The following is an 8,179-nucleotide window of genomic DNA, read 5'->3' on the forward strand; positions in this document are numbered from 1 at the left end:
ATGGGGTTATCGCCTCTTGGCGTAAGTGCTTTGGTGTGTTATCCCAGGCTATAACGCCTACTTATTGGGTGCTGAACTTTGTTGCGTTGTAACTTCAATGTTGTTTTTCTTTTAGTTGTTGCAGCTCAGTGGTTTAAAGCTACAATGATCAACAAGACTCCGAAACTATTTATTAGGCCTTGATTTGTGATCATTTCCCGAGCATCGATTGGTTGATTAAGGTACCGTCAATGGTGATTTTGCAAAGGGCACTATCATATTCTAAGCAACGGGCAGGGCCGGCCCCATAGGGTAATCAGGGAAAGGCCCAGTTTAGGGCAGCAAAAGCCTGATTTTACACTAAGGGGTATTCTTAGAAATGAAAGAAACTTAGGGACTAACTGATGAATTATAAAAGTATTTGGGGGCAGGAGTTTATTTGATATTAATGTTTGGGGACTCATATCGATGATTCTTCTTTAAACTTGTTAAATATTTTTTAGTTTTTGGTATACATTTTTTTCTTTTTGCTTTTCTCTTTGGATCCTAATAAAAGAAGAAAAGTGTTCTAGATAGCTATTTAAATTTTTTGTATTGTCTTAAATCATTGATCATTGATGATCAAAAAATGTAACTTAATAACTCCTCTTCATTTCGCTCTTTTTCTAATTCTAATACACATTTAAATAGAGAATAATAAGGGTTTATATTTTGGTCGGAAGATGTTGGTTATTTTTGATCGATCTATTTTACCATAATTAATTCAGATTTTTTTTTTTTAATTCTAAAATTCAGAAATCTTTTTAGGATTTATTGGCGTTGTTTACTTAGTTGCTTTTGGTGTTTTTATGAAACTGTTAAGTGATAAACCTTTGAAAGATTGGGATTTAGAGTTCTAAGATAAAGAATGATTATCTTTTATTATCAGAGTTGTGTAAAAAAAAAAATTTGGGGCATCAAAAAACAATTCTGCTTTAGAACAAAAATTTCTCAGGAACGGCCCTGCAACGGCGTTAATGCATAATGGTCTATCAATTTTTTCATAATGGTCTATCAAGATATCCCTGATATGCGCTTCTACTTCGAATTTTATGGTACGCTTTACTCGGTGCAGCTCCGTGGTTCAAAATTTGATGCTGACAGATAGATGTCAGGTATAAAAAGGTTAGTCATAATATTGACGTTCATTATTTTAAATTATGTTTACAGTCATCATTTATGCTTAGGCGGTAATCTGTCTTTATATCAGGTATAAATCGTTGGATGAATCACATGAATGCACATGCGCCAAAAGCACCAACACGACCCAACTTAGAAACGATAGATGCAACTCATTACAGATCTTAAGATCTTGATGAATAAACAAATGATTTTCACCATGATTACTTAGAGAATTACATAACATTGAATGGATGTGGTTGTAGGATTTCTTCCAACTACATTTTGGCGCTGAAAACAGCTTGGAGTGATATATCTTGTTGGTGAATCCGTTTAGAAATCAAGTTTCCAGAATTAAAGACCTAGCACTTTTCTTTAAACATTTGAGATTTTCATCATCGCATCTTTTTAATCTTTTTCAAAGTAGCTTTTTCATTGTTAATACAAGAAAGTGGTAATGGTAAGAATCAAATCTACTATTGATCAAGCGTTAGCATCCCGAAGAAGTAAAAGAATTGTCGAACGACGAACAGGTGAAATTCATGAACAACTAGAGGAAGGAGAAAGAGAAAATCAAAGAAACGATGTTCCGACTGGACTTCAGTGTACATAAGAGCGGAACAATTATATTGATTACGATAGAGTGAGTATTCATACTGCATATACCAATTCTATCGAAGAAGAGACACAGAGAACTGGGGATGTAGGAAGGATTGAAGGAAATGAAGAAAAATATGACACTTGAAGAACTTAGACAAAGATTGATTGCAGAACAACAAAGAGAGGATGAAGAGCGTGTGAATTTGATACGTCAGAATAATGATTTAAGAGAAGAGAATCTCATATTGCACGAACAGAGATCAAGAAGCGCTACGCGATCAAGATCAAGAACCAGCAGAAGTTCATCAAGACAAAGTCAATCTAATCGAAGAGATGCCAGGCGAGAGCAAACATTAGGTAATACTTATGAGAACTTACAAGTAGATGATAATCTACAAGATAAACGCGACGAGAGACGCACAGTATATGACCGATACGAGCAACCGCGTGAACGCCGTCGCCGACAAGAAGGTCAAAGGAACAACAGATTTCGAGATGCAGCCGAACGTCATCGCACTCACCATGAATCAGATAATGACGGAGAAGATGATCCGGAACAAGGAAAAATTCTATTACATGGTAGAGAAATATTGAGGGATCAATATGTACGCGAAGAAGAAGAAGCGAGAAACACTGCCATTCGTGAACGTGCGAGAGTTGATAGGGAAAGGCGTAGAAGAAGAAGAAGAGAAGACGCTGAAGAAAGAGAGATTGAAGAGGCAATGCGTCAGAATAATCATGAGAATAGATTAAGGCAAGCCAGATTAAAAATACCTACGCAACAGGATTTATACCAACTATGGGCGAAGAAATTCTCCGAGAAATGGCAGAATTGAGAGAAATGATGACTACGCGAAAAAATGGTGGAAGGAGACAGTTAGAGGAAGTAGTAGAGGAAGCTGGAAAAACACTTTTTGCAAGGCAAATTCAAATTGCAATAATACCACCAAAATGTAATTTACTTGTATTCACTAGTATATTTGATGGTAGTTCGTGTGCAGTACAACACATAAAAGCTTATAGCAGATCTCTATTGCAATGGGTAGAAAATGATGCGGTCCTGTGTAAATATTTTCCTGCGAGCTTGATAGGAGAAGCCTTGCAGTGGTTTGAAGGATTGTCAGTAGGAACTATGAGATCATTTCGCCATCTACAGAACGTCTTCCTAGGACAATATATCAGCAATAATATGACGCGACCAGGAATTGAAACAACATTTGGACTTCGTAGAAGAGTCAATGAAAGTTTGCGTCAGCTAACAGTACGTTGGATAACCATGTGTAGTGAAATGGCAAGATGAGTATATGAACGATATCTCATACTAGCCTTCATCAATGTTCTTTTTCCTACGGATTTATTATATACACATATTTTCAGGATAAAAGACACCATAACAATGTCGGAGTTGCGTGAATTTCAAGAGTAGTATATAGCGCTCGAGGAGAAGCAGGGAGAAATGAAATCTTACCCAGTTGCGATCCCTAATGCGAATAATGGGAATGGAAGCTTACTCCCAAGGATGACAAATGATGTTGCGAGTACATCGCAGGGAAATCAAGGAAAGAAAATTACAGAAGTGGAACAAAAGCTGGTAGCCATGGGTAGTGCATATCAAGAGGAACTAGAAAGAGAATACAAAGAAAGACAATCCCAAAATCAAGGAGGAAACAATAAGTTTCAAAGAATGGATAACCCTCCAGAAGGTTATGGAGGTCAACAACCGTATTATAATAGAAGACAAGGGACTGGAAAGGAGGTCTGGGAACAAATAAACTTGCCAAAGTTGAATACTACAGTAGACAAGGTCTGGGAAGTTGTTATACTAATGGAAGAAATTCCCGAACCACATAATGTAGGAGATGAGCCACCACCGGACAGAAGAAGCAAAGAATTCTATGTATATCATCGCTTTCATGGTCACACAACAAGTAATTTCAGAAATGTGAGGAAAATCATATTGAGAATGATTGAACAAGGAAAACTGAACCACTTCTTAGTACAGCAGCCACCGAATTTACCACCACCGCCGCCACCAGGAGGAAATACATATGGTGTGGAGAAAGGAAAGAATACATTTGTAATTGAAGTAGGTGCGAAAGCAAAGAACCTATATTGCAATTCGATTATACGTTCTTTCAAAATATAAAAGATTTTCATGACGACATCCTAAGTCGTGTGTATGCGAGAGATAATGATTGAAGAGAAATCCTCAACCTTGCGAAGATATTACCATTAAAGGATTGGCAAAAACATACCATTTCGTTCAGTGCGGAAGAAACACCAGGAGGAGGAGAACTACACGAATGTCCATTAGTGGTGAAGTTGGGAATTAATCCAAAAGCAAAAATAGATGATGATGATGAAGAAGAAGATGAAGCGAATACCTGGGCTATAAAGAGAGTAATCATATTTCCTAAGAGGTCTGTTGATATTCTATTTTATCATACATATGGGTGGAAGAGATGACGAGTTAATTCCTTCAACTTACAAAATTTATGGATTCAATGGTGTTGCGAACAAGCCAAAATGAGAAGTCAAAATGCGAATTCTTCTGCGAAGTTTGCCAACAAAAATTGTATTTTGTGTTGTTGATGTTGAATCACCTTATAATGCTCTGATTAGGAGACCATGGTTGCATAGTATCTTGGGCGTGGCTTCAACATTTCATCAATGCGTAAAATTTCCTTTACCTGAGGAGATACAAGTGAAGGTAGAAATTGTCAAGAAATTGATGTTGACAAGTGTGAAGAGCGAGAATATAAACGAAGAAATTGGAAGCAGCATGCTAAGGATGGTCAAAGAGGTGAAAGATTAACGGTGGATGTAGTGTCTAAATCTGGGAAGATAGACAAGAAGGATATCGAAGCAAAATCTTCTGTGAATAATAACACCAAGCGAGTCAGAAAGATTACTTCTAAAGAAGGAGAGCGAATACAGAGGAAGAAGTTGTGTTCTCAGAAGAAAAGTAACTTGTGCGATGATTCTCGCACAGAGGAGATTGAAGATATCATGGGAAATAATGTTCTGAGCTGCATCAGTGAACTTAAAGAAATACAAAAGATGACTGGAGCAGACGAGTAATATGAATATCTTTCTTCATGTATGAGAGATCAGTAAGAATTCTATGTACTAGAGTTATATAACTCAAAAATAACAATGGAATGAGAAATTTCTATTTTCATAAGATGATATCATATCAAGAAAAAAGGCAAATGTAAGACCTTGAAGTAAGACCTTAATAGAAGGAAATAGAAATAAAAACTCTAATTAGGGAGGCTAGGCATCCGAATGTGGCGTGCAACCTAGTTCGCATAAATGCAAGAGGCAAAAGTGAGACCTATCGCACGTCATAATCGGGGAAAACCTAGTAAGCATGACTCAAGGGAGAGCTACATCGACCCTTAAACTTGAGGCGTGGAGATTTGGGGTGAGAAAAAACGAAAATGCCCATCCAAGAGAGACACCTAAATTGAAAGATTGGGGTAATAAGATCTCTCATAAGGAGTGCAGAAACTCGATCAGGCGCCGAGGTACACGGTTGAGTCAAGAGTGCTCGGGGCGTCTTGAGAGTACCTTGCCACTCTTGTGACAAGTCCTGACTATGATGCACTCGGTCCAAAGATACCCCACTTAGGGTGCGGTCTCGTAACCATAAACCTTATCGGTGGAGGGATAAGAGGCTTCAAAACCAATTGGTTGTTGTATCACCGGATGGGAGGAGCCAACCTTAACCCGGTAGAGGTAAGCTTCCTTGAAGGGGCAACCAGGGGGGATATAAGGACGACATCCTCCATTAGGGAGATGAATTGTGTCAAAAGACGTAAATGTCATGAGGCTTTTTACTCACGGGAGTATCAAGGCTTGTCATATTTATGCATAATAAAACCCTGACGAGGTAATAATACAAGAAAAAGATAAGGCGAGATCAATGGGTCGATACACTATAGTGTAAATACTTCCTGCGATTTCGTCGCACAAGATCAAAGAAAATTATAGGCAAAATAAGACCTCATGAGAAAAATAAGATGTAAGCTAATTTTGTTTTGCAGGAGTTGACAGAAAAATAGGTTCGCTGCGATATTGTTCGCATGTGATTAAGGCAGGGAGGGTCACTATGTTCATTAGCCTATCAATATGTGACAACTAGCAGAGGCAAGAATGGGAACGCAAATATAAAAAGAATGTTATTTGCCCCATTTGATAGTCTTATACACATGCGAAAAAGGATGAAACTTTGCTATTTGCAAATGCAAATGTAAATTAAAGGGAACTTATGTTAAAGGAGTGCAAATTAACATTTGAAAGGTATATATTGAAGAAAAAATCATAGAAGACAGAAAGATATACAAGAGGTAGAAAAAGAATTTACAGCAACCGAAAGAATTTAAAGCAAGCGAAAGAATTTAAAGCAAGCGAAAAATAATTAATTTTTGCCTAAATTATCTTCATCATTACGTTCGGCCTCAGAATCACTTACTTCTTCATATTCTTCATATTCCTCTTCACTATCAATAATATCAGGAATAACTTCGTTGGGAGGAACGTCCGCGAATTGATACTTAGAGAGAGGAATGTCATTATCAACATATACTTTCTTAATTGCTGCATCACGAGCACGAATGGCATCCTTACTATCATTTGAAACAGTGAGGATGTAGTTTTTTTTAACTGCTGATACTTGGAGTTGCGAGCAGATAACTACATTGATAACTTCTCGGCTTCCTCAAGACGTTTCTTCTCTTCAGCAGCAAGTTGTGTTTTTCTTTCTCTACGAAGTGTAAACAAATCAGTTAGAGTTAAAAAAAGATATCATCTTCAAGAAGTGACAAATATGAAAGAAAAAACAAATGACCTTCGTGATTGGAAATAATGTCTTTAACCAGCGTAGAATGTTCAGATTGAAGGCTCACATTTACGGCTAAATTCTCCCTAGCATCATTCAGAACTCTAGCAGCCCAACTAAATTCAGCTTCACTTTCTATGAGAAGTCGAGAACATATTAAATTTCTTTCCTCAATGAGTGCGTTTTTTTCCCTCAAATCTAAATCACGTTCATCCTGAACTTTAAGGATAGTTTCTTGGTATTTTTCTAGTGCTTTCGCACCCTTGAGAGCGACCTCATCTTTTTCACTAATGAGTTTGTTCGTCTTTACTTCCAAAATTTGAATTATCTTCTTATTTTCATGAAGACGATGTTTGAAGTTATTAAGTGTAGTCAATAAGGGTCTGTGATCCATTCTAAGAGCAGTATACTTCAATCTTAATTCCTCCAGGTTAAGGTTCTCAAATCCTTTGGTTGGATAATTGTTTAAAGAAGAATTAAGTTGTTTTAAAAGAGTTTCTTCGTCAGGAAAGTTAGATGCCTCATCAGAATGATTATTAATATCTGCGAGTATAAAAAATGAGAAATGTGAATTAAAACATAAAACAAGGATAATGAAAAGGCTAAAGATTACATACCAATTAGTTCATCATTCCTCTCTCGAGCCATGCAAAGTATTTCAGTGTTGGAAGAATTTTCAGTCTTAAGTTTGGTATTTTCTTTCCCCAAGCTGAGAAGTTTCCTTTGATAATTCGAAGAAACCGCATAAGATAAGCGAGATACCTGCAAAAATATAAGAAAGATATTATGTGTTGGAAAGAAAGACTAGAAATAATATAGAAGAAAATATGAAGATATAAATATTACCAAAGAACCAATTGCATATTGGAAACTTGGATTTACTACAGAAGCAGCTCCGCGAAGAGATGGATCATCCAAAATAGGAGCATCACAGACTTTCGAGAACATTCCAAAAGTGCGTTGTAGATCACCATCATTAAGAGCCGACATTGGATCATAGAAAAGATTGGATAATTCTTTCATTAAAGAGGAGATTAATGGATCTTCGGAAACGAAAATATCGTCATCACTAGATTCAGAACTTGAAGAAGGGTAGAAATCTTTACGCTTCTTAGACAGATCAGAGGAAGAGATTTTGGACCCAGATTTAGATGCGAGTTTCTTGGGTTGTTTCTTGGTTTTCTCCGTATTCTTAATACCTGAAGCTTCAACCTACGCGAATAATCAAGATAAGAAACAGAGGCAACAATATTGTTTAAGTTACGAGAAAGAATGTTTCTTACTTCATTATTCTGCGAAGATGACGCATTATGTGACGTCTTGGCCTTCTTAGCAACCTGAAATCAGAGGAGTAAGAAAATAAGAAATTGAGAAAACAATTTTATGCGAAATTATGAATACCTATGCGAAGATTTCATACCATCTTTTTATTCTCATTATCAGATAAGACAAATTTCCAAGGTTGATAAGAAGAAAGTTTCGCAGGAAGGGGAAGATCAGAACCATTAGCAGCTTTTCTAGACACATAAAGACCTTCTAAAATGACAGGACAATTAAGCCAGCACGAATCATTAGACCTGCGAGCAATACTATTAGATT

This window comes from Papaver somniferum, unplaced genomic scaffold (assembly GCF_003573695.1).
Source record: "Papaver somniferum cultivar HN1 unplaced genomic scaffold, ASM357369v1 unplaced-scaffold_5, whole genome shotgun sequence".
NCBI classification, from domain to species: domain Eukaryota; kingdom Viridiplantae; phylum Streptophyta; class Magnoliopsida; order Ranunculales; family Papaveraceae; genus Papaver; species Papaver somniferum.